The following is a 26,497-nucleotide window of genomic DNA, read 5'->3' as shown; positions in this document are numbered from 1 at the left end:
TTAACCTTGAGCATATAGAAAACGGTGGCAGTTCCCTTTATCAGCAAAAGGAAAGAGTCATCCATCATATCTGGATTTATGATGCTTATAACTGTACTGGTGACAATGATGGTGTTCAAAACTTTCTGCTATAAATTGCCTGCTCTTGTGGTATACTGCAAATAATTTTGATTAATTTAGCTGGTCCATTAAGCTCATTAGCTTGTACAGCGGTTATGGGCTGACATCCACTCAGGTCTATAGAGTTAGCAAGCAGTTAGGAAAGACCATTTTTATAATCATTTGAAAAGCACCCTCCCCCCCATTTTTCCCCTTTTAAGGAGATTCTGCTTTCAAAAGGCTGATTTGAGACCTGCCCTTGAGCTGAATTATGGAGTAACTGTCAGTGCCAGGCCTGGTTCACTCTGGTTTATGGAACATTTCTCTTCCACATTTTAACCCTACAGAAATATACCTTAAATTTCTAGATCTGGAAATAACTACAGACAATGTAAAATTCATGCCAGTCTTGGCTTTCTCTCCAGAGATGGATTACGTGCTTGGGAGCCAATCACCATTATAAAATGTGATAAATCTACATTTTCCATGGACTGGTATAAATCAGGACAGAAGCATGACTTCAATAACAAGGCAGCATGTTGCTGCACACTTTATACTTACAGATACCCTCGTAGGATGTACACCTCTGAGTAGAAGGATATTTTGAAAGCTTTGGGCACTGCATTGCAGAGATTTTAGATCACTCCCTTCCTCTACCACAGTTCACTCTTTGCAAGATCTAGACCTTCACTTGTGATGTCCTGTTAGTTCAAATAGTATAATGCTGAATAGTTTTCAAATCCTCTATTGGCAGGATATTTTGTTTGTTTGCTTGGTTTTAATTAATATTTAATTGAGTGTGCAGACAAGAGGATGTATCATCAGTTGTTGTAAACTGGCTTAGCTGTCAAAGCTAATGTTACTATATTGATTTATACAACTTAAGAAGGTAACCTGGAGTTAGAAGAAAGGGCAAAAACTTTCTTCATAGGAAGAAAAAAGAAATTAGAAAAGATCTCATGCCATGATTTGTGGTATGGTAATAGTGTTTTGTTGACTGCTAGGGAAAGGAGACTCCTGAAAAAGAACTGGAAAATGATTGGGAGCTTTTTTTCTCTCTCTCTTTTTTTTTTTTTTTAGTCTTACTATCATCATAGAAAGTTTATTGCCAATTAACTTTATGGGAAGGAATTATAGTGGTGGTAAGCAATTAAAGAATATAGTATGTATTTATGCAATGGAGAGAAAAATTAATAAAACTTGCTTTTTAAGCTTTGCCCTAGCCTTGTCCCTAGATATATAAGATAAACTGCTGTGATAAGAAACTGTATTTTGTTAAAAATCAGAACAGATTTTCTTTTATTTATTAGTGTTAGTTGTAAAACTCCTATTGGAAATAGCACAGAAATGAGCTTATACATAGAATCATTGAAACATAACATTACATTCACTACCTGTGGTACATAATTAGACTCCCATTCACTTACACAATCATTTATTTCAGCCATTGAATATGGTGATTTTGAGATAAATTAGCTTTCTATTAAAAAAATGAAAATTTTAAATTGTACTCTTTCTTGCTGTACTCCATTCCTCAGAAGGTCTTATTTCAGATGAAATAGCCAAATCTGCAAAAATAACCCCTTATTCTGCTTATGAAGTATTGAATTGGTTTTTTCCACTTATTTTCTCATTGCATCTGATGAAGTTATTTATGTAATCTTTCACTATCACTCCTTAAGAGTGATTTTCATGATTAAAAAATTACCCATCTATAATTAATGCACAGTATTAAAGATGATCAAGATAGGGCACTTAAAAAATCTATCTTCAACATTTCGATTTGCAAAATCATGTCCAGTTTCAAAATGAGGCTCCAGATTTGCCTTCAACTTCTGTTATTGAATATAAGCATTAATAATTTATTTAAATTCAAGTTAATTCTTTTTATTACCAATTTTGCATTTCTCTAAGATTAGTTGCATATTTGGTGTAGAGAACTAGTCATTCTCCAACACTTGATACATTACAGTTTGCTTTGTTTTCTTACTTACTAAGAAGTGCTAACAAGGTGAAAATTTTGCATATCATCCTCTTTTTTCCCCCATGGGCTTAAATTACCTGAAGATTGTGTCCCTGTTTCTTGGACTCCTATCTACAGCACATACTTTTGTAGTTCTTAACGTGCCATCACTTTGAAATGTATATGTTTCTGCATAAAGCTATCTTCTTTTGTCATGAATGAGTGATTCAGATCGCTCAAAGAATTAGTGTCAAATGTATTAGAAAAAGGGGGTTTATATATGAACTTATAAAAGTGCAGCTTAACAAAGTCCAGTGGCAAGGCTCAGTCTATTGCTTACTATATGGATGAAACATACAGAGGGAAATCGAGTTAGAGTTGAGCTAGAATGATTTACACAGAGACAGGTGCAAAAGGGTAAGCAAGACCCTTCCACTGAGTGATGAGGTTCAGAATGGACCCCTTTGCCTTCTAAACTCCTTCACAGAGAGAAGTCTAGGTGCGGCTAGATCCAGACTTAGTGCCAGACTTGGTCAATGGTTTATGTATGAAGAATGATATATGCAAAGTTTGTAATAATTAATATTGAGTACATGGATTAGTAATGTTTCATCAGTATTAACGATTCAGCATGCTATCAGTCATCGAGGATCTGTTGCGAGTAAAGGGTGTCTCCGCCTTGGGTAAGGATGTCTTAGTCTCAGATAAGGAATCTCAAACCTTGAGATGTGTCCCTGCTCAAGGGTACAGTCACCTGGTGTGCAGTCCAGTTGCAACTTAGGGAGAACTGAAATTGTACTCATCCAAAGATCTGTCATTGGTAAAAGGTCTCTCTGCCTCAAGGAGCAACCCTGAGAGGCGTCCCACCTCAAGGAGAGGTATCACCATACAGCCGCACTGCCTAGTGTGGAGAGCTCAGGGAAGGCTCATTAAGCTCTCATATTTGTCATATTTGTTGGCTTGTAGTCAAATTGCTACAATGGGAAAGGTATGCATAAGACAACTTTCTCTGTTCCTTGATAAATGAGTTTTGGAAAAGCCACCCACTATTCATGTGTTAATAGCATGATTGGTGTTCCAAGCCCACATGCATCAATGCTGATTGTCACTCTGCTCCTTTGTGGGTTTGCTAGAGGAGTTCTTGGCCTGGCTATGGCTCAGGCTGTTACCTCCTTGGGAGCCTGTACCATGCTACTGCTAGTTTGGCTAAGGGGTGGAGTGCATCCCTCACATCTTGCCATTAACTTAATTCCCATTGACCTTAATGAGGTAACAAGGTGATAATCTCTGTAACTGTCCTGGAGCAGATTGGTGGGAAGATGAGGGTTGCACCACCCCCATCATTTTATTCCTGTGAATAAAGCTGGTCATACAGCTCTTGGCTAGCATGACTTCAATTTCAGCAGTGAGATTGGAGGAGAAGCTGGATGCATGGGAGATAGCTCTCCTTAGAGTGAAAGAAGGTGAAATTTTTCATTGGCTTTTACTAGGAGAAACGGAACTCAGATTAACATTTTTACAGTGGATGAATTAATCGAAGAAGTAAAGTTTTAGCTAATTTGGAAAGAGTGGAGCAATATGAAGGTGCTGCTGGTATCTATTAATGTGCAAATATGGTTCTACACCATTTTTTAGGTGGATGAGGGACTTGTAGATTAAAATTTAAAAAAGAAACCCAAACTAGAGGTGCCCTTCAATTATAGCAACAAGACTACTCTTTAGGTTTTGGTAACAAAGAATGTGTTTTTTTCTGGGTCATGTTTTAATCCTGAAACTTGATACCTTCTGCAGTCCAAGGATCAAACTCTGCCCTGTTTCAGAAAAAAAATAAATGTTTTCAGTCTTTCATTTTCATCTGCTTCATGTAGACCTTAATGAAAACTCTGCCTAGAATGCATTTTGGAGAGCATCTAGGATGAAGTCTGGCAAGCTGAGCAGAAGGCTCCAAATGTAGTATTAGAAGCAAGGAGTCGTCTGTAAAGTTCATGATCTTGGAGTAATAAGAATGATACCAGCTTAGAATTGTGAAGCAGAGGTTCGCTTGCAGTGCCCACTTCTGTTTGCAGTTATTTCTATAACTTTTAGCAAGCGGAGTAAGTATAGTGTGAGTGAAGTATGATGAAAACGGACTGCACTGCTCCTCATGTGATGCATTTTAAGGGCTTCCCCACAACTCCTGGCCTCTTGTACCTTTTCTGCTACCCACTGGAGAAAACTGTCTGACTTTGGAGTAGATATGGTCATTGATGAGATTACTCCTGTGCTCTTTTTCCATTCTCTGCTTCTTTTAAGAAAATTTCAGATAGACAGGAGGGAAGGTTGTAGCCTGAAACAAGTGCAACGTGGCCATTAGTTGCACCAAAATGTGTTAATCACTATGCTTAACACAACCATCAGGGACTCTCACTTGCTGTAGTGATGAATAGGAAAATCTTAATAAGGCACCTTCCATCTTGAACACACAGGAATTTGAAACTATTTCTAACATTTTAATGCCAAAAGTGATTTCAGATTAAATAACAATCTCAGTGTACTTGTTATAGCATTATGCATTTTATTTTATGTAACTACCTTTTAAACTGCTTTACAGGCATTCTTCACAGCAGGTACCTGTTTCAGAAAGCCTGAGCAAATGAGGAGTTGAAATTACGTTTTCAAACATGACAGAGGAGGAAATTCTACAAGTGCTTACATGAATAAAGATGCAAATTTAGATATTCTGGAAAAGCTTAACAAGTTCCTACCTTAAAATATCTTTGCATCTTTAGTTAGGTAAACACCACTAAAAATGTCGTCTTTAACTACTTGTCCTCTGAAATTACTGCTTTCTGAAAACAAAATCTATTTTTTTAAAGAATCTCCCTGGAGTTAAAGCTACTAAATAATTTTAAAATCTTTTATCTGAGATCTATATTCTATACTACGTATTTGTATCTGTCATTAACTGTGAAGGACAGCTCCTTAATGTAATCAACAAGATTAAATTACAACCCTAGATGGGAAATTAAGGTTAATTTTGTACACAGCAGAAATGCAGACGAGACTGTCTGAATAGGTTATAACTAACATGCTGAAATCTGATATATTGCCGACCTACACAACACCAGCTGTGCTGGAAACACCACTGCTCCTGTCAGCATTGTATATGGGTATAAGAAGAGTGGTTAGGGGGGGTGCATCTTAAACAAAGCATGTACAGTATTAGTACATCTGCTAACAGCATGCTAGAGCAAGAGTTAAAAGGAACTGATTAACATTGCAACGTTAGCTGTCTTACTGGCAAGATCTCTTAATGATTTTTATTTTTCCCCTGAATCTTCCATTTACATTTCCAGTTCAGATTTTTTGGTTCATGGGTTTTGAAAGGGTTATGGCCTCTTCTGGTATTGCTGGATCATATACATGTGCTTAAAACAGAGTATCTCCATGCTTGAACCCAGATGTGCATACACTGTTTGTCATCACGTACATCGTTCATCACCATTCATCTGGGCCTTTGTGGTAAAGGCTCTGTAGAAACAAAACAAATCTGCAATTTGCAGGTACTTGTTTTGGTTATGGTGCAAATACTGAACTGGTCATCCACCCTCCTCTATTATAACAATGTGAAGAAAATAATTCAGAAGTCTTTGGCCACAATTAACTTGAGTTTATAGTCAGGAAAGTTCAATCCAAGCATGGCAGAAACCTCTTAAACAAGTTACTTCTGATATTGAACTGTTTTGTGCCTTCCAGGTAAATAATTCAATATGTACAGCGATGCAGGTGACCTGAGAACCATTGACATGGCTATACTCTAAAACTCACTGAAGACTTCAGCAGGCTTGGATAAGGCTCTCATAATTAATGAAGCTGGAAATATTTAGGAGAAATCCCGTTCTCTGTGATTTATTATTCTAATTTTGTGGTTTTGCTGTTACTTGCCTTTCAGCTGGGTGGGGTGTGTTTAGTGGAATCATTAGAGATTTTGATGAGGTGCTTCATTTAGACTAAATACTAACTAGAGATATTTGCGGGGAAGTTTTGATTAAAGTAAATGAAGCAGATCTTTTGATGCTACCAGGTAATATGGGAAAGGCAATAAAGGATGGACGCAGACAAAATATAATAGTAATCAGTGACGGTGCTATGGTATTTTAATTCACAGTGTGAGATCTGTATGAAGTCCTTGGAAACTGCAAGGCTTTTCTAAGGTACTGATCCTCTCGTCTAAAATGAAAAAAAAAATCTAGTTTAAATTGGCTATGATTTTTATATGTTTGTTTTAGTAGCAAAATAGAAATATCCCTGAATTGCATAGTACTTGAGTTTGTGTCTGCACTGCAGTACTCTTTTTTTCACTGACTAGTGCCTTGTTTACAGTTACTTTCTATAGTAAATCTTCCCTATTGTTTTGTCTTTATTAGCTGTGCCAGAAGGCTACTGAGCTAGAGCATGTTAACAGCTATCCTCCAATACTTACGAACACGTTTGCATTGCTCATCCGTCATTTTAACTGGCAGTTATCTTGATGTAAAATATCTGGAAGTCTCGAATCACCTAGAATACTCAGGATCTGGAAACAGTCTGAATTTCTGAAGCAACTATTCATTTAATAGAAGTGGTATAAAATTAGCATGGACAAAAATGTGAACTGTCTTGCTTAATTTATTTCAGGAGACTTTTCCAGCACAAAAATCAAGTCAGCCTGCTATCCAAATCCTTAACTGCTGGCTACCTGATTTTATGATAGGGCCTGTGTCCTTTCTACCACTTTCATTTGTAGTATGGGGAGATTATGAAAGCCACTTATTTAAAGATTACTTGTTTTCAGGTCATTTCTGAATGGAGTGGATACAAGGGCTGTAGGTTTCTCCCTTTGTCTATATGTTTATATAGGGTATAAACCAGATTTCCAAGCATCATACTCACTTGGTAAAGCCGAAAGTGACCTTTCCCTCTGAGCTAGCAGCTGGTTTCAGCCAGGATATCTGTGGCCACAGAAATGTTTTTTCTCTGGAAGAAGAGGAACAGAACAGTCCTCATTGCATCCCTTCTGCTTTCAGATACCTGTACCGCCCAGCAGGCTGTGGTGGGTATGCTGGTCTGGAAAAGTAGAACAAAAGCCACCAGGCTCAGCATCTGGGCAGCCAAAACAAGGACTTGTAAAAGTGCTTTATCCTCAAAAGCTTGAGCTGTTGTCATTGCAACTTGGAAGGACAAATGTTTGCACACCACATGCTGTCTACACTAAGCTTGAAGAAAAGAAGGTAAATTTCTAACTTGCCAGGTTGTACTAAGAACTAGGAGCGAGCAGTCACTGTGAGCTCTGAACTGAAGCATGATTAAAAAACCCAGGAGATTTGTCTGTATTTTAGTGTGGTGGCCTGACCCAGGCTGGATGCCAGGTCCCCACCAAACCTGCTCCATCCCCCCCCTCCTCAGCTGGGCCGGGGGGAGAAAATGTAAGGAAAGGCTGGTGGGGTGCGGGGGGGCAGGGAGATCACTCAGCAGTTGCTGTCACCAACCAAACAGACTCAACTTGGGGAAATCAGCTTAATTTATTACCAGTCAAATCAGAGTACAATAGTGAGAAATAAAACTAAATCTTAAAAATCCTTCCCACCACCCTTCCCAGCTTCCCGGGCCCAGCTTCACCCCCGGTTCCTCTGCCTCCTCCCCCGCGCAGTGCAGGGACGGGGCCCTGCTACCAAACCCTTGCCACACCAACCCAATACCTTTGGTATTTAATAATTAGGGTCTTTGCCATTCCGCAGTAAAATAAAAATGATAGTTAACAATGATTTTGGGGTTGTTTTTCCATTTATGTCCATACATTGTTACAGGAATCTTTCACTATTTTTATAGCCAGACTGTCCTATCTGTCAATACTGGTCAAAGAATTGGCTGATTGTTCCTAATTAATAGACTGTGCGCCATTTGAGAACTAGTTGATGCTGATGCTTTTGGATGATGTGTTTAGTTATTTGCAGTAAAGGGAAGTACTAATAGTCAAATATCACAGACTGCGTTGTCCACCATTAACGGGGGAAGCAATGCTAACGGAGTAGGGTGGAAAATGGGAAAACCAGGTTTGCCAGTGCTTTATGGCTTTTGAGCTTTAGATAATGTACTGCAGCAATTTATTTTATTTTAATGATGGAGAAGAGGAAACATGTAATTTTTCAGTCATTTCACACATGCCATTAGCAACATAATTTGAAAAGATAATGATTTACAAACCACCTGCTATCTGGCAGATGCTTGATATTGGCACGTGCATGGAATATAGTATGAAACATATCTGAGGGCTTTAATTGCCCACTAATGTAATAGCTTCTGTTCTCCTAGAGAACACTTTCTGTGCAGGTTAATGATGTAGAGTTGCTTTTTCTTTTGAAGTAGGTCTGCTGGGGATCTTTTTTAATAGACAGCAAACAAGAAGGATCTTTACATGTTTAGTCAGTCCTTTTGAATTATTTTTATACTAGTTACTTTCAAATGGCAAGAAATGAGGAAGAACATCAGGTTTGTAATAGAGTGAGATCTTTGGAGAGCATTCTGAGAAAGCAGCTCATGATATGTCCTGGTATATCAAGAATAGTGATTTGTATTTTATCTAAAGTGTACTGAGGACCTCTGATCTTCTCTAGAGTCCTTGGGAGTCAGTAGCTAAGTCATGTCCACTAGAAGCCCACTTTTTGTGGAAGGCCCATGGCATCACAATCCTGTGCTAAGCTCAAGGTTACAGAGGTGGTTACATCATTGGTAATGCTTTTGGCAGCTCAGGCTCCAGAACTTGTAGTGAGTGTGGGATTTTTTTATGGATCCACACATACTTTTATGCATTGAATAGCAAGGAGCTAAAACTGGAGTTGACACCATTCTACCAAAAGTGCAACATCTTGTTCAAAAGGTAATACTTTGCTGGGAAAGGAAGCCTTTGATGTGAGTATCTGAGGAGAAATTTGTACCCTGATCCAAATTCAGTTCTGAAACCCTGATTCACATTCAGTTCTGAAACTGCATTTGCTTACCCCTATTCACTTTCATTCAAGAGCAAAACAATGCCCAACCCCAAAGCCAGAAAACCCCACACATAAATAAGAAAAAAATCATAGTCACGGTAGCAGCATAGGCTTCTGGGATTGCATAGGGGTACTTGGATAAGCTTAGAGGTACTTGGATGAGTATTCTAATGCAGAAGCAGCACCTAGACTATTGATTTCAAATGTGGACCAAAGTCAAGTGGAGATTGTGAGCTTGATGAGATGTATTTATTATGGATATTTGCTATGATTGTAAAATATTGTAACAATCTTGCAGACAACAGGATTACAAAGTCAATGCCAATGTATTTGTGAGGTATGTGTTGGAAATACCAGACAGTGGGAATTTGCTTTAGCTACCATAAGGGATGCAATCTTGGCTGCTAATCTGAACAGATGGAAAAAGTTGTATATTTTAGATAACTGAGAAAATTATAACCTGCTAGGATGTAGCCTGTATACTGAGTGAAAGGAAGGAGGAGAGTCATAAGATGGCACTGAAACTAACGGGTATCTTTACATGGCAAATCTAGCACAGGCTAGAGATGCCCAAGCTGACCAGAGAGAATAACACTTTGGCACAGAACTATCTTTTCCTGTCTCTCAAGGCCCCGTACTAGATGAATTAGATAGCTGATTTTTTATTCAGACTTGCAGTAATATACTGGAAGGAATGACAACTACTATAGGTTTTTCAAGGTTGCTGAAAATGTAGTATAATTTTAAAAACTGGATTTTAAAAATGAAACATTCTTGTATTAATCCAGCTTACACAAGGAATAGAAACCTTGAAACATTTGTCTTGCTATGAGTTTAAAACAATGACTTGGAGAAGCATGTAAAAATGGAAGTGTTACCAATCCCCCAGATGCTTGAGAGCATTACATACTTGTGTACTGGCTTCAGTTCCATCCTCGTTCTTTCTCATGCAACTCTCAGCTCTCTTATATAAAATTTTGAGTGATTAATGATTGAAATGTTGTTTAAATCACTGAGCCTTCCTCTGTCAGAATTTGTAACTAACTTGCTAATGGAGAGTAAAACTGAAAAAAGGTCCTTTTTTTCTTTCTTTTGAAAAATGCTATAATTTCAGGTATTTCTGTTCCCTGCTACAAGGCCAACATCCCTCCTCCCAGTGAAACCAAAGGGATGTCTCAGAAGGAGTGATAATGTAAACATTTGCCCCTGGCAGATAAGCAGTGTCAAATAAACTGTATTTGACAGCATTAACAAATTTACTGTGTTGGATTTGAATGCATTAGCTGTGGTGAACTGTGGAAAGGTTTGATAATGTCATGGCTTTCAAATTATGGTCTTACCCAAGTGCTTAACAGATTTGTCTACTGTTTCATGTCTGTAAATGACTACATAATTTACACATTTAATGGATGTTAGATTACCTGCCTGCCATTAGACTCTTAGACTACAGTGAATGAAAAACAGAAAACAGTACTTTCCCAGGACATAAATGCTTACTTAACATCAATGGCACCCATTTATCACCCTACATGTCACAATACTGTGGCTTTGGAAAACTCGGATAAAACAAATGGTTCCACCCTGCCATTAACTATATTTAAGAATGTATATCTGTTAGCCACAGAAAGATAACTTGGAAAAGCTTGTTTTATAGTCATTGCATGTTAGAGTGATGTTTAATCAAAACAAAGATGTTGAACATTGATAACCTGGTGAGATAATCTCTGCTATTAATAAAGGTGACCTTTAATAAAAAGGTTTCTTTTCTGAGGCCTCTTAATTTTCTAACAATTGTCTAACAATAAAGGAAGTAACAGACAATAGTGTAGCATTTACTATGTGATTAGAGCACTTAAATTCTTAACGTGAACATTGGAGTAGGTTGAACATATACAGGTAATGCATTTGAAAATTATTCAAGTTATGAAGTTTAGTAGACATGTAGGAGTAGACAGGTGTTATTGATGTAACTACTTATTATCTTTTTTCATAAGATCACTTCAGAAAGACCTGAAAAAATTAACTATTAATAACTAATAAACTCTATAGAAGGTAATTTATTACCTTTAATAGGGTTCCATTGAAATATAATCTATGTCTAAGACAGTATAATAGAGTTTAATAGAGGGTTTTTTATATAGTTTTCAAAGTAACATATAAAATTAAAAAGAATATTATTCCTAGTATGAAAATTTATAGGCAGACCTTCTTTCCTTATTGGCATGCAATTAGGACTCCTCCATCTGTGTGTCACATTGATATATCATCTAAATTATGTGCGTTGATGCATTCCCAATACATCCTCACTCAGCTCCCAAGCCTCTTGTGGCAGCTTTGCATGCACCGTTTCAAGACACTTAGGGAAAGTTAGTTCAGCCTTGCTGTAAACTGCTGTTCAAACTTTCCACTTTGTGGGCTGAAACATGTGCTGGCCTTCCCATCCCAGTCTGGCTATTTTTCATTATTTTAAAAAACCAAAAGCTCTATTTCATCTCTAATTCTGAAGCTGTGGTTCTTCTTGGGGACATGTGGGCAGCAGGTGGCCTCAGTCGTGGGTGACAGCATTGGGTTCGCCACCAGCAAGAGGAAAGGCCGAGTTGTTTTAGTGGAGAGCTTTGGTAACAAAAATTTGCCTCAATTTTTGATGGAAATTATTTGCTTTTATACTGATTACACTAATACTTATTTCATCATTATTTGTTGTTTCATTTTCTTAAACAAGGCTGATAAAGATACTATCTTTCCTTAATTACACCCTGCCAGCTGAAGTTTTTGTCATATGTCCATGTTCTTAATATAGCATACAATAATTTAACTGATTATAAGCCATTTCTTGGTCCTCTATTATCTGAAGGCTTTTTAACACAAATGAGATTTTCAGCTTCTGCAATCTATTAGATGATTTACCCCCATATTAAACAGGCTTGTAATTTGTGTAAGTATAATTTATACCAGTATTTGAGCATCTGTTATACTATGTATTACATCTATTGTCAGTATAAAATGAGAAGACCATGGTGTAAATAAGAATCAGGCTCTGTAACTTAGCCTACTGAAAAATCTTATTTAATCATGTTCAATTTCTGTTAGATATCCTATTTCCCATTGTGTACAATTAAACTTAAAAATAACTGTACAACAACTGTAATGTGTAACAACAAAGACAAGTAGCAGTCTTGATTTTATTCATAATCCACAACTTCTTTGTAATAATAACCTCCTATTTATCTGGAAACAATAAAATTAAATTTAATTGTTCATTGAGATACATTTTGTTATAGTGACTCCAGCTACAGTTTTTAGGACTTTATGACATAAATCCGAACATTTCTAAGTAGTTACATCGAAGATATCATATATAAAATTAATAAGAATGTGGAAAAATAATGAATTCTAAAAAATAATAGCACATGTTGAAGCTGGGAGTCTCAGTGAAAACATCTGCTTGTTTTCGTAACACTTTGCTACACATTGCTAGTACTCTATTTTTTTCCTCTTAAATTACATTTTTCTTTAGTAATTTTAGATAATCTTTCAGTCCAAGTTTTTATGGGTGTCATTATTTCACAGAGGGAGGAAAGAAATACAACATAGTTGTGAAAATTTAGCACAACATAAAACTGCCTGTCTGCCATGCTACTGACTACCGCCAGGATGAATGTTGCTCCGAACTTTCTTTTATTTCCTTAGTGCCATCCTGAGGCTGGTAGATGCACCAACACCTACTGAACAGCAAGGGAGCACCTATTTTGAGTTGGAATCATCATCTTTAGGTTGTGAACCTTTGAACTTGTTGTAGAGTCTTTGGTTGTCATGTGAGAAAGGTGTTGATTTCAGACAATATTTCTGGTATAAATTCCCAATTGGAGACATTTACTCTCGATTTTTAGTCTTTTAAAATGAATACTAGTTTTTGACTAGTGTAACAGTTTTCCTCTTAGTATCCCACTCTTTCTTAGACACTTTAAGGACCATGCAGCTGACTTGGTCAGTAATCATTTTTCTTACTTACCTGTAAATGAATGAACCCTGGTGCACAAGGACTATATTGATGATGTTTGGTCTATCTATTGATTTAACCATAGCAAACTCTTTTGAGCATCAGTGACTTTGCTCTCTGGTTTGTGGAAGTAGTCCATAAGTGCTGTGGCATACTAACTATCAGAAATGAAATTACTTAGGGAAAATAAGTACTCACCTTTCTGTTGTGTGATAAACTATTGTTCTGAAAAACAAGTTGGATTGCTGCTTCTTCGTATAAATTTCAATCTGAAAAATAAAACAGTCTTGCTCAAGTCATTGGACAGATATCTGGTGTACTACCTCTGTGTTGGTGTTACCCTCTTGTCCTCTGGCTTGTTCAAGGTACATGACAAGTTTGTCATAGTCACACCTCTGTCAAATTTTGTGTTATAACCAATTGATTTAGTTGTTAAAATAATTTCTCAAGTAAGCATTTATTTCTTGATGTCCTATTATTACGTCTCCTGGTGCTAAATCTGTGTTAAAATTGATTGTGGATGCTCAAGTTTGTCTCCAAATCTGAAAGGTTTGTAGATCTTGACAGTTGGTTTGTGCTCTGCTGCACACACAAAGTTGGTGACAATAACTGCAGGAGAATAAACTGAACTGATTCTTTAATTTTCTCAATGAAACACATACAAAGTTTAGGAAATTGCTGAGTTTCAACAGCTGTAGGCTGCTAGAAAGGAGATCTCACCAGAGCTGCTCTTTTGCTAAAGTTAAGTGTTTTGCTCTCAGCAGCTCTTGGTCTTTGTGTATCTGCTTGTCGTTCCCACTGTCAAGCTTGTCTTACCAAATTGGTTCACCATTCACATCGCATTGCTGATCTTTCCTACTATTTGTGTTCTTCATCAGCCACCCCTGCTGCATGTGCTTGGCTGCTCAGCCCTGCCAGCCCGTCTGCTCCCTGGTTTGCTCCTTCTTTCTGCAATACTAGAATTCATAAGAAGTCCCTCAGCTTTACAAAACTATCTATCATTACCGGACATGCCCCAGTTATGTAGAACATGCAATGTAAATGAAATCTCTACAGCATGCCTGTGGGGTCTTGTTTACTGAGGTCTCTCTTTATACCAGGTGCTGACAAAGCATCCCTGCCCATCTGACTCCCTTCAAAATCCTTGACATGAGCTGCTTTTGCTTAAAATCTCACAATTATCTTTACTTGGGGAAAAAAATACCAACCAAACAAACAAACCAAAACCCTAACAACAAATCCAAAACATCCCCAAATAACAAAGCATTTGCTCAAGGTTATTAACAAATTTAAAAATGAGTTGAACCATGGCCAAAATAAGTGGCCAGTACATTTTTTTCTGGGATGTTTGAGAGTTTTCATATATCAACCTCCTTTCCAAATAATGTTATTAGACATCTTGTCCTTCCCGTGTGGGGCTGAAGACCAGACTCGCTGCCTGCTGGAACCTCACGGAGACTGGGTGAAGAGTGACTTGTCCTGCGTTACACATCTGATGTTGGGCAGACCAGATGGCCATAGCCCTTGCTGAAAGTCTGGGTAGGGCTTGCAGGGAACATGAATTTGAACTGCCTGTGAAGAAAACATGAGGGTGAAGTGTCTGGACTCAGAGTATATGGGGCCTTGTGCCATGTCTGAATTTACCAAGAGTGCAGTAAGCATTAAAATCAGCATCAAATGCACAAAAGATGTTCTTTCCCACACATCAAGTCAAACATGCTATACATCCCTAAATAAGAACAAACGCAAATAAGGATAAAAGTACTGAATATAACTATTATCAGCATGCTTCATGTTGTACCTTTATAATGAAATAAATTGGGAATAGAATGCAGCACCTACCATTGCAGGTAAAAATGAAATGGGTCAGCCATAGATGTTCTGGGTTTGTGTGGTGCCTGTTGTACAGCAGTAGGTTTGGATTCTTGTATTTTCCTTCTTTTTCTATTAAAACTGTATTTAAGACCTTATTTCATGAACTTGCCAACAATAACTCATAAGAGGTGACTGGCTAACTTTTGTCCAAAGTAGTGGCTTATTGAATTGGTGACCTGCTTAATGGAAACCTTCTGTAGTCCATGGAACTTTGGTAACTTTCTGAAAAAGAAAGAACCACCCAAATTTCCTGTCTATCTTTGTTTTAGTTCTGCATTGACATTATGACAAAAAAGTCTCAGATATTTTTGTTGTCCCATAGGTAGGTTTGTTATCCAGTGCGCAGCACCAATTCATACACCTAGGCAAGGCATTCCTTATTTCTTTATTCTAGTCTGCGCAAAGTAGGGAGCTAGCTGGTAACCTGCCAATGCATAGCTCCCTGATTGCCAGAACTTTATACTATATATACAGTTTAGTACAAAGGCATGAGCCTTCATTGGTTACAAGTTGCCCAACTCCTTCATTGCTTAGTACTCTGTTTTCCATTTGTCAAATAATTCTCTTGCTTCTCATGTTAATTAGTCCATATGCTCAGTGTCAACTTCTTTTGGGTCTGGGGGTTTTCTCGAGTCGGTGGTTACCATCTTCCCTTGCTGGAATTACCTTTCCCTTAGTTTTGCTGAGCTCTTTGCCCGTGATTAGCTTCCTATCAGCCCATCCATCCTGTGAAGGTGCTTCCTCCTTTGTGGAGTTCCTTTTCTGAAGGGAAGATTTGCTGGTGCCTAGCAAAGGGCTCAGCAGGGCATACCTGAGTTAACAGGCATGTAACCTGAATTAACCCTTAACCACTCACTTGCTCCAACTGCCTCAAAGTCAAACTGCCAACAACACATTCAATTCCATCAACCACCTGGTATAATTTTCACAGTATGGAATTATGTCAGCTCAAATTTCCTTATTTCCAAAGTTGCCATGACAGACAACTGTTCCCCATGGCATTCTTTTTCTGGGCAATGTGTGTTTATGTGAACAACCTTTCAAAAAAGAAAAGAAAATCATAAACTCCTGAGTAATACAAATTAGACAGTATATTAATTCTATTATTTATCGCTTTTTAAGGCCAGTAAGAAATGTATCTGGAAAACCTGTAGAAATGTTTACAATAAAGGGTGTTAAGCAACTATATCCATAATTCTGTCATGACACTAAGATCTCAGTGGGGTTTCACTTAGGGCTTTAAATTATGAAAGGCTAAATAATCTTTAGATAACAAGGTAATTAAAAAAATGTGGGAAAAGGAAAAATATGACCTTCCAATACTTACATGCAAGCAAGGTGGATGAAGGCATGATAAACACACAGCTGCTGTTTAATGGGATGGGATTAATTTCTCTGTTGTGGAAACATTTCTCAGCCCCTAGGAAAACCTCCTCAGCAGCCTCCTGGACCAGCTTGTCTCAAGTGCCAATGTGTAGATGGTTATACCTTCTTTGTGAGTCAAGGTGGAAGCTGGAGGGTTCTCACTGGTTGGTAAATCCCATGGGAATGCCAGTACTGCCCTAGTAGCCTGAGGCATGGAAGCAGTTCAGTGAGGCATGGAGTAGGAAAAACATCCCTAACAGTTTATATGTGAGGCATTTCAGCTATATTGGTGCTAAGTTAATCAGCACCTCCAACCCTTTAAAATCTTAATAGTGTAGAAACCTAAATAGAACTAAGAAACGGAGTCCAGCCCACAGCGATGCTAAAATCCTCTGTTCCTGCTTAGGTTTTCCTACTAGCATCAGTGGCTGCTGAGGGTAGTACGAAATGTGCAGCTTGAAGCTCAACAGCCTGGTCAAAATGCAAGCAGCAGGAGCATCTTTGCTCCGTGGGCCTTGGATCCAGTGCTTATCTGGCAGGAAGGTACAACGATTGCTTGAAAATTTGAAACAGTGGCAGTTTTCTATATGTAATGGTACATGGAGGCCTCTAGCCTGCAAAACTCAGATGTTTGATATGCAGTTACTAAGTCCAAAGTGCAGATGAAACCTTTATGTAAGTTTTTGTTAAAAAAGAAACTTACCGCTGTATTCTGAATTAAGCTGCTGGTGACAGCAGTCAAATGGCAGGCTTTCAAGGGCAATATCAGGGATAATCATCTTGTTCAAATTAGTTTTTAATGTAAGTATTTTTTTTCTTACTGAGAATATTATTATGCACTCATATTTTTGTTTTATTAGTTTATGTATACAGCTACTAAGTTATTTGCATATTATAGAATTTTGTTTTATATTTAGCAGACATATATGGCATCCAAGCAATTTTAGATTTAATTTGATCAATATTTAATGAATTACAATTATCATTACAACTCAGAGTTTTGCACTGCCATATATTGCTGCATAATGTTTAATCAAGGAGAGTGAGAGAGAGACTAAAATATAACTGGAAAACAGCTATCAAGTTTATGTTAAAGAAATGTAGTGGAATTATTAACTAAATTACAGAGGTATGATTTAATAATTTTTTTTTAGTTACCACTTTAAAATTGAATTCCAAGAGCATTTCCTTAATTTATATTTTTAAATATCTGCAATATTTATTTAAAAAAATACACACAGAGCAAAATTACTTCATAGTATCAATGTTTGAAATCTCTGCATCACTAGCAAAAATTCCCAGGTGTTCTATCTGGGAAAATGAGAATAACATTTCTGCAATTTAAAAGAAGATCTGCCTATATGGACAGAATAACACAGTCAATAGACTTTGCTCATACATTACTAAGAGACAGTTATATAAATACTATGGGAATCAGACAAACCATTTAAGGTTAGTGTATCTGAAGACAGTGAAATGGGTCTTGAGTATCCATGAAAAATGTATGTTTAATATTAAACCTCTTGTTCCACAAACTAGAAATGCAAGTGATTGTATTTCATAATACCGACATGATTTCCCAATGGTTTTTGGTTAAGTAAAACTTAGGAATTGCAAAACATCTTCTCTGGTACTGCATGCTGGATAGAAACCTGTGTAGAAATGAGTTTTGAACAAGAAGCCTGGAAAAAGTCTAAAAATTTCTGCTTTAACAAGGCATTTAAAATACGCAGTTACAAGTTACAGGTTCTGAAAAAAATTGATGTATAAATATTCGGAATAAATAGTATGCTTTTTCTTTCCAGGTGTTTCTGAAGAAGGTGACTCAAGATTGCCCTTGTTTGATGCAATGTCTGGAGACATGGGTTAGTTAGAAGCACACAGATGTGACACACCTCTGGCTCCACAACATGCTACCACCTTCAGAGGTATTTGCATCTTGCATGTGAACTTTGGGCTGCTGCCTGAGCTCTTGCTATTATCCAAAAATACAGAATCATAGAATCGTTTGTGTTGGAAAAGACCTTTGAGATCATTAAGTTCAACTGTAAACCTAACACTGCCAAGCCCATCACTAATTCATATGCATCTACATGTTTAAACACCTCCAGGGATGGTGATTCCACCACCTCCCTGGGCATTCTGTTCCAGTGCTTGACCATCCTTTCAGTGAAGAAATTTTTCCTAATATCTGATTTAAGCTTCCCCTCATGCAACCTGAGGTTGTTTCCTTTTGTTCTAGCATTTGTTATTTGGGAGAAGAGACTGACTCTGAGCTGCCTACAACCTCCTTTCAGATATTTGTAGAGAGTGGTGAGGTCCCCCCTGAGCCGCCTCCTCTCCTGACTGAACAGCCCCAGTTTCCTCAGCTGCTCCTCACAAGACTTGTGCTCCAGACCCTTCCCCAGCTTTGCTGACCTTCTTTGGTCTTGCTCCAGCACCTCAGTGTCTGTCTTGGAGTGAGGGGCCCCAAACTGAACACAATATTTGAGGTGCGGCCTCACCAGTGCTGAGTATGGGGAACGATCACTGCCCTCATCCTGCTGGCCACACCGTTTTGGATACAAGCCAGGACAAAGATGCTCTTCACCCACATGCTTGTGGCTTTTGTTTTTTTCTGACAGCAACTGATAACTCCAGATAATGGAACATAGATTGAAAAACCCAGTTTATTATCTTTTTTTTTGACAATTAGTTGTTTACCCCAAGTGTAAAGCTAGACAATTTAAGGCTAAGAGTAAAGTTCCAAGATTTTACCCATGAGGGCAGTTTGCCATGGGAACAACTTATCTAGGGATGTGGTGAAATTTCTACCACTTGAAATCTTTAGATCAGAATTTAATATGTGGCTAATATGTAAATATATATGTTAGTTGAACAAGGAGTTTTGTTTACAGGGAGGAAATTGCTGAAGGAAATTCTATTGTCTTCAAGGTGTATGAAGTGCCATTTGGGTTACAAAAATGAGTCCACTCTGGTCTTAAAGCCAGTAAGCCATAATCAAACAGCCAGCAGAGACATGAAGTATCTGTTGTGTGATTCATGCTTTTTATTGATATGCAGAGTGTGTATTAGGTAGAACAAGAGAGCTAGGTGGTGGAACTTGTTCTGGAGAAGGTATAGAGAGGAAAACTGTTTTAATAAATTGTTTTCATCTTTCGATTTTAATTTTTTTTTTTTTAATTTCAGAAAAGTTGGTTGTGTTGCATCCCTAATTAGAAATTTGTGGTCAGGCAATGAATGTGTTGTGGTAAAAAATCTGTGTTAAACACTGTCAGTTACAGCTAAATGAAAATGAAGGTATTTTTAGCCGAACAATAATTTTCCTTATTTGAAGATTTTTGTTCTTTTAATTAGCAATTTGGAATGCAGTACATGGTTCTGGTCATGCGTATTGATATACCATATTTTAGCATCCAATTTTATTTGGGCAGATGACTGGAGGTATCTTTTAGCCTTTTAAAAATATTTCACTAATAATAAATGAAGACCATAAGCACCTAAAAGCAGAAGATAATATCCAAGCCCAAAATGTTTGTCTGTGTAAAGGTTTTAGTATGAGAGGTATTGTACAGCCCAGTCTTTCTTAGAAGTTTCAGGACTAGACTCTTAATTTGTTTATTTTTGTCATAAATCATGTTTTTAGATAATGCACTTGTGTTCCTCTTATTTTCTAGGTGTCAAAACATTTTTTTGAAATGGGAAAAAGTGCCTAAATTCTAATATTATTAATATATGCAAAGTACAACTTCCGCATCTGATGCTATTCATCACATCCCAAATTAATCATCAGGGACAGAACCCAATATCCCATTTCAAGCAAAGACCAATAGCTCTTGGCAAAATTAAATCATCTTTCAGAAATATTTCACTCTGAAAAGCTAATAATTCTATGGAAATGGATTTTTAGAAGAAAAACCTGAGTTTGTTATATAATCTTTCTGTAGGGTTCTCCATCTCATACATTAACATTTCATAACATACTTTAAATGAGAATTTGTTGGGAAATAGTTTACAATGTTGTTCCGACTGTCACAGTCCTTTAATGGTTCTGAAGTGATAATAATATGATTTAGAAACCCAAGGGAACATCACTTAAATCTGATTGAAGCAGAGACAAACACAAAGGAAGTGACAGATGCAGAGCAGGAAATTCTCATTTTTGCAATGACATTTTTATCTCATCTTTCCCTCCCCTATTCTACTTTAGAATAGTGCAACCAAATACTTCTACAGAATAATGTGCAATCTGCTGTTCTGTTACCCTTCCCACTCAGTATGAAGATTTAATGGAGAATGGAAAATGCATATTTACTTTTAACTTTTCTGCTGTGAGTGGTAGACAGCTCATGGCGATGCAGGGAGGGAGAAAGGACTTACATCCTGTACAGAAGGTGGGAACAAGGGAGATACTCTACTTAAGAGGGGAAAGGCTGAGGCTGGTTTTGGATCTTTTTGTTCCAATACGTGTTTATAACACTTGCCACTTTAAAGATATGTTGGCCGTTTAAAAACAAAACCCAGATAGATTTTTTTTATATATATATATTTTAAAGAAGGTGTTCAGGTGTGCACGTCTGAAAGGAACAGGAACTGAGCTCAGCCACACTACCACGGGTTGAATGTTGTTCCACAGTGCTTGCAGGTTCTGCTGTTAGAGATGCTTGCAGTCTTCTCCTTGCCTCAGCACTAGTAGAGTCATAATGTGCTCTCACAGCCAGAAGAGAGGTTGTTTTGTAACATATCAGAACGTATTTTTTTCCTTTATATGGGTTCTCATTTTCTGAATATATTTATGCTCCTGGAGGTCAAGGTGATAGTCAACAGGGCTCACACTTAATGGATCCCCATCTTTGCCTGTGCACCCATGTTGTCCTAAGTGCTACACTGCCTCCGGTGCCTGCCCTGTGAGACCCCTGGTCACTCAGCTACCTTTGAAGGAGCTGCAAAAGCCACCTTAGAAAAAGAAGTCTATCATCAGTAGGCCTGGTTTTGCTCTTGAGGGATGTCTCCTTCCCCTGGGAAGTTCTTAGCATTGTCAGTTGAAAAAAAGATGAAAAGTCCTGCTCTGTTAATGCCAGGATGACTACTTTGAGATTACATTTGCACAATAAACAATGGACTGAATACTTATGAATCTTTTCAGAATAGTCCTAGCCAAGACATAATTTAATCCGTATGTTTCATTGAAGTGACATTTTAATTATTGATTGTGCTTAATGAATATGCTAACATGTAGAATTCGGGAGGTTTCTGCTGCCCCGCTGTGCTCTCTAGGCCCTCATACATTTTTAAAGAGGTGTCTGTAGGAGACAGTGTTCTGGGTTTACGCCAAGGCACCATAATGAAGACCACATACAGAGTTCAAGGGCTGGTGCTTGTCCTTCAGGAATAACATCAGAAACTTGTTTTGTCTGACAGTTGTTCCTGAAATTTTAAATTAGATTATTCACTTTTTCCCTGTGTAAATGGGGTAAGTTATGAGTGGTTTCCCATTCAGCTGGGGGCATAAAATAAGGTTTAACCTTATTTTCCATTTCAAATTGGGGGAAGAAAAATAAGTGGAAAGAAGTTCAGGCCAATGATCTAGTCAATAATATATTACAACTCAAGCACTCCTTCTGTATGCATTTGCAATGAGATTACAAAAGCTCTTAAGCCTTTCTGTCTTCTTGCTGGTTTTAATACTCAGGTGAAATAACCACTATGCACAGTGGAAACAAAAAATTTCTGCTGGAGAGGCCTTGACTGTGGTTTTGAATACAGCCTCGAGCAAAGACTGATGTTTAAATTGCTTCACTCTAAAGAGCCCTGGGGTGCTCTGTTGTGTCTATGGGGATCTCAACAGATGCGTTCATAAAACTTTATGCTGAAACCCTTTATACAATAACATGTATTAAAGTAGTGACAATCAATGTAATAACATAGATGAAAATGGGAATCGTCTAGTGCACCAGGGTTGAAAAAAATGTGCTATTGTAAGCCTTTACAAATGGGAGACAGAAGTGTATCTTGAGATCACATTACTATGGGCACTCCATGAACTGATAAAATACCAACCTTGAAACTATTAGACTGCAAAGAAAAAAAGCCCCTTTTTTATTTTTTAAATACGGAGTTATTTAATTTCAGTGATTGTTATTTTTCTATTGTTTTTCAAGTGTTAGCAGGATGTCTCCAGTAAATCATAAATTATATGATGTTACAGCTGCAAGCCAAAGCCCCATGAGAAATCAGATAGTACATAAAGAGGAGTGCCACTAAAGACTTGACCCTTAACTGTGTATAAGCACAGTCTGTGTATTAATGAGTAAAGAAATATTATAAAAAGGTGATGATACTGAGTCACTTTGACAATAATTTTTATTATTTATAATTCTATTTCAAAATTCTTTAGAGAGTTTGTGAAAAGCCTTTCTTTGGTGGGAGTTAATTCAGGGAAGCATAAAGTTAATTTGTGAGAAATTAGGATGGGATCATCACTTTCAGGGATGAATTAAGAGTGTGGGTTCAGGGCTAGTGAAATCCCAATGTGTCAAGATATGAAATTTCTAACATATAAGAGCTGGAAGCTGTAGTCCTGAAACCAGAGGCTGTTGCATCCTTCCTCCTGGTACATTTGGAGGGAACCTGCTGGCTGTGGGACGTTGTCTTACCAACGTGCAGCAGGTTCACCCATCATGGAGGTCCAGAATTCAAGTACTCTTGAATTGCATACTCTTCCTGTGCCTGTCTCATTTCATTTTTCTCTGAGGAAAAAGAAGGATTTATAGACAGATCCTCACTCTCTGGGATGTCTTATCCATGTTAGAAGCTTGGACCCAACTTATTGATCCTGATAGGAAGTTCTTGTGTAGAGTGAGCTTAAAGATTAGGTCCTGGAATGTTAATACATCTTTATGTAACAGGTTTATACATTATAAGCTTTAAGTTTAGTGCAAACCAAAGTGCTAATATGTAGCATAAATTTGAAGAGAGATTTCCCCCCAAAGCCTGGAAATGCAGCTGACAACATCTGTTAAGTCTCTGTAGTTTGTAAAAAGGAGAGTTACTTTATTATAAAAGAAGAGGTTTCAGATAATCTGAAGATCATATTTTTTTTTTCCATCCCAGAGGAGCAGATAAGATTCTTCTTTCAGCCAGGGGAAAACAATTCTTATCGATCCATCAGTTGTACAACGAGTGATGACATGAATTAATTTAAACCGGCCTAAGGTATCCTAAAAAAGTAAAATTAAATGTGTAACAGTAGGTTCTCCTCTTATCTTCAAATCTAGCAAAAAATCTTAAACTTTTATGATCCCTAAGCATGGTCTCAGGGCACATGAATGCACTGCTGCTAGTCGTCTCCTCTGCTGCAACCAGAACATGTTCCTGCCCATAGCACACCATACCACAGTATGGGATCCCACACTGGTGTATCATATATGATATACCCTACATGGTATTCCATAGTACAGTATGGATATTTTTGAAGGGAAAGTACTTTTTCTTGGGGTTTTGTGCAAAGACGGTCTGCGTGAATGATTTTGCAGAGGATGCTGAACATCTTGCATCTTGGCTGACTGGATATATTCTTCTGAAATAGTATGCAGATTTGTTCTTAGCGATTTTCATTGAAAAAGTAAGGGTTGTTCCTGCTTCTGGAACTGGATGCCTTAAAGAAGGCTGTTCTGAAAGGTTGGGGTAAAATGCTGATTGTTGTTATCTATGCTAATCACAGAGGCATTAAGTCAGTCTACACTAGCTGATGAAGTAGCGCTCTCTACCCTTAGAATATTTCCTTTTCTTTTGTACTTTTTTCTCCCCAAAATTTAAAGTGAGATTTGTAAAATGGATTGCCAGAAAATGGCAGTCTGAGTAGAGGTGACAAAAGGTGCTACATTGAACTTAGTTGAAGTGAAAGGCTTCTACCTTAAAGGTAAACAAAACTAAACTCTGCATTTCTTTAGTTGCCCTTGGGGGTCAAATCAATAAGTACTCTTGTTTTCCTTGCTTGAAGTTTATACTTTCTGTAGGAATGTGATTTTGCTTTCAAAAAGCCTTAATTCTTCTTCCTTGTGAAAACAAATTTCACGACCAACCCATAAATAATCACATGAAAAAATAATAGCAGCCTAATTTACATCTAACCTTTCTTTTTAATGATTAATGGATACTATTTATGTAAACTGTTTCTACATTCCAGCGTGAAATGAAATTTAAATTGCAAATTTTACAGTGGTGTATTTTAACTGGTGACCCTTTCCCCAATCACAAATTAAAAAAACCCAATTACATTTGTAATAAAGATGCTAATGCATTTCTTGTTTTTAGGGCACGTAAAGTTCTTGCTGCCAGCAACTTTATTTTTCCTGTTGATGAGCCAATAAAAATGTATTTTCCAAAGTGCTCCAAAATATGTGTATGTGCACATTGAGGAAGGTAGCTAAAGAGTAATTCTCAGCACATTCACTTTGCAGCAGCATTTGTGGTCAAGTAAACCTATTGCAAGTTGAAGGCTACATCGCATACCATTCTCCACAGTCAAGTGTAGCCTTTGAAGGGAAGTAGGTTTCCAACACATCTGAGGCATTGAACCCTCCCACCAGCCAACGGGCTCTTCAGCAGCTGTGATTGCTCAGTCCTTCAAGGCTGGTGCCAAAGATGCTCCTCTCTGCCTGCCTGCAGAGGTCTAAGTGCTGCACTTCGCTTGGATTGCCCTTCATCAGGGCTGCCAGGAGCGGCAAAGAGCAGAGCTCCCAGCTGAAATGCAGCGCAGGTCCCTGGAGACTGGCTTTCTCTAACAAACAGCTCTCTAAAGTTATCTGCGTTCCACAGAGTTTTTGATTTAGGGTCTCGGAGGCAATTTGATTCCAGCCGAAGCATACCTATTAAACAATGATCTCTTTCTTTGCTTCTAATTGCACTCAGGACCCTCTTTGGGGATTAAAATGAGATGGCATTTTTGTAACTCATCACATCATTTGAACTCTCAAGGAGGACACAGAAACGGCAGAGAGAAGGGAGCTGGAGTGTTTGTCTCATCGTATTCAGAACCGTATTCAGCTGTGACTTTGAAAGGGCAATGCAGATCTACCAGCTCCCTCTTGAGAAGGCTGGTGGCCACCGCCAGCTGTACAGACCTGCTGAGATGCAATTAAAGCCGAGGTGCTGCAAGGTCCAATGAACTTGTCACATCAGTTTGGGGGTCTTGAAGGAATGAGGAGAAACAGGGACTTTGCAAGTGTGTGTGTGTGTGTGTGTGTAAATTACACCAGAACAGGGTGAACTTTGCTGCTTTAGGGTTGCTGGTCTTCTGAAGGGAATATGGGCTGAGCTATTCAGCTGGATGTATTTTCATTACCAAGACAAACTAGACAGAATCATATTAAAACTACCTCCCGAAGAACCTTTCTTCTTTTTTTTTTTTTTTTCTTTTGAGAAGGCTTTTTTTTTCCTTCTTTTGAGAAGGCTTTTTTTTTTGGGTGGGGGAGTTGGAGGGGTGGAGCTTTTTTCTATTTTTGTAGCAATACGTTGTCAGAAAAGAGCAGGACCAGATGCTGTCTTTGCGTCTATGAGGGGAAGCAGAAAGGTGATAAGGACAAAACAAAAAAAAACCCACAGAAAAGTGTGCTGAAAGGCAGCGTTTCAGCACTGCACAATGCTACTTGCTGACAATGAGAGGAGACAAAGCAAATCACTGCTCGTGCACTGTTTGCTGGTCTGTGTGAAAATATCTTTTTTCATAATATCAGTCAGAAAATATCTTTTTACGTGTAGATTGACCAAATTCGTTCTTCAAAACACTAATTATAGAACTGCTGGGTGTCATTTTAAAAGTTGCTTTGCAGGATAAAAGAGCACTTCAATAGCAGGTATGTAAACCTTCTTAGCAATACTTTTGAAATTGTGGCAGAGGTGAACCCAAGGAATCTCAGGCTGTAACTTTTGCCTTGGCTTCTAGGAGTACCCAGCTGCTCCTGGCTGTGACAGGTCTCTTGGGAGGTGGAGCACCATTGTGTGGTGGGAATCCACGTGATGTGGAGCTGTGGCTAGACTGGCCAGGCCAATAATTTAACAAGTGCAATCACCTCCCTTTACCTTGGATGAAACTACCTGCTCAGTGTTGCAGATGGCTTGTAAGATGCCTTGCATGCTGCAGATGACTCTTTGGGGTGCTGTTCCTGGCACAGGATCTGATGGGTG

The 26,497-nt window shown here is 38.0% G+C and overlaps 1 long non-coding RNA gene across 3 annotated transcripts in view; it reads left to right on the top strand.

The window, feature by feature from the left end:
• Window positions 1-26,497, top strand: part of LOC129785263 (uncharacterized) — a 61,087-nt gene that overhangs the window by 21,437 nt on the left and 13,153 nt on the right. For 2 of the 3 annotated variants that reach the window (XR_008749043.1, XR_008749042.1), the window contains exon 3: window positions 18,115-18,237. This is a non-coding gene — a long non-coding RNA (uncharacterized LOC129785263). Of the gene's footprint in view, window positions 1-18,114; window positions 18,238-18,551; window positions 25,720-26,497 lie in introns of those variants that run through there. The other variant, XR_008749041.1, reaches the window with a different exon arrangement.

This window comes from Falco peregrinus, chromosome 10, assembly GCF_023634155.1.
Source record: "Falco peregrinus isolate bFalPer1 chromosome 10, bFalPer1.pri, whole genome shotgun sequence".
NCBI classification, from domain to species: domain Eukaryota; kingdom Metazoa; phylum Chordata; class Aves; order Falconiformes; family Falconidae; genus Falco; species Falco peregrinus.
This window is presented reverse-complemented; position numbering and strand designations above follow the sequence as displayed.